The sequence below is a fragment of the Cynara cardunculus genome (assembly GCF_001531365.2).
Source record: "Cynara cardunculus var. scolymus isolate 2C chromosome LG 7, CcrdV1, whole genome shotgun sequence".
NCBI classification, from domain to species: Eukaryota; Viridiplantae; Streptophyta; class Magnoliopsida; order Asterales; family Asteraceae; genus Cynara; species Cynara cardunculus.
The window spans coordinates 9,044,814-9,045,073 of record NC_037534.1 but is presented as its reverse complement, the minus strand read 5'-3'; positions in this window follow the sequence as shown (position 1 = coordinate 9,045,073).

Below are 260 nucleotides of genomic sequence, written 5' to 3'. Positions count from 1 at the left end.
ATATAATTTTCTTATAAAGATAATAATTAATTATTTTGTTAGAACTCGATAATTATCCTAATTATATTTTAGATTTTTTATATTTTAAAATGAGATGTTTATTTATCTGCAGTTAGTTATACGAATTCAAACATCAAGCTTTAATAAGTTGTATTTATGCATAATTTATTTGTAATCTTGAATTTTAAGTAATATGCATCAATATACAGTACTTCATGCATAAAAAATGGTTTTTAAGAGTTTTTGAATGTTTTATAATA